Raw genomic sequence first — 1,113 nt, 5'->3', positions numbered from 1 at the left:
CTTTGAAGAATAATCACTTTACTTTCATTAAAGTAATAAGAGAGACACTGCTGGATTAACCTAAAGCGACAGTGGGATGTTAAGGACTGCACCCACAATGAAGGTAAGCAGCTAATTTGTACTTGAATAAAAAATTAGGAGATTATTATGTATTTTTTTTTAATATAGAATTAATCATTTATCAAAAGAAAATCAGTGCCGAAGACTTGTTTGTTGAGCTTTACTGCGAGGAAGTAGAGACCCCTCCAACTCCATGCAGTATCTGCAAAGATCCCTGCCAACAGACTGATGCAGGAGGTAAAATACATTTTTATGCAATTTCATGTTTCAGCAAAAAGCTGCATGATGAAATGATGAAAGTCGTTTAAGTAAAAACATTATCAATCACTATTACTATTATTTTTCCCACAGCTCCTTGTTGTCATGTGAAAAAAACACTGTTTAATATCGACAGTGATTTAGTGCCTCAGCATTTAGAGACCCCTGCTGGTGAAGCTAAGACCTACATTGTGACCAGCTGCAGCAGACATACACACACAAGTAAGTAAATTTAAGTCATAGCTATTTAAAATACAAAAAACAAACAAAAATATGTTACACAGGGAACGGGTGCATGGACTTGCTAAGTCTCAGTGTAAACATGGAAATGTCTTTATAAAGTAATTTCATCATACTTTTTGTTTATTTGAAAAGTTGTGTGATAATACTGCACATTCAAAACAGTTGAAAAACAAACTTGTAGGTTGGAAGTAATATTTTAAAGTTCCACTGTAAGGTTATCCCAAATATAACAGTTATCAGTGTGAATTTAGCTAAATTTAATGCTGTTTCGTATAATTTGTCAAATCTAAATTTTAGAAATTTACATTCATGGTACAGATACTGAGTAAATTACTATTACCTATCCATCCATCTACCCATTCTCCTCAGCTAGTTGTTTAGTTTAATCTGTACAGTGGATAGCGTTTTTGAAGAATCTTAAAAATAGAGTTAGCCAATTTTGAACAGGATCTCTTTCCAGGCGAGTTTACTATCTGAACAGCATAGTGGAATCTAACTTTAGTATTTGTAGATCAGCGAAATAGTATGACTAGAAAAGAAAGACAGTCTAGA

Source organism: Pundamilia nyererei, unplaced genomic scaffold (genome assembly GCF_000239375.1).
Source record: "Pundamilia nyererei isolate P.nyererei 1_Seehausen unplaced genomic scaffold, PunNye1.0 scaffold00885, whole genome shotgun sequence".
Classification (NCBI taxonomy): Eukaryota; Metazoa; Chordata; class Actinopteri; order Cichliformes; family Cichlidae; genus Pundamilia; species Pundamilia nyererei.
This window is presented reverse-complemented; position numbering follows the sequence as displayed.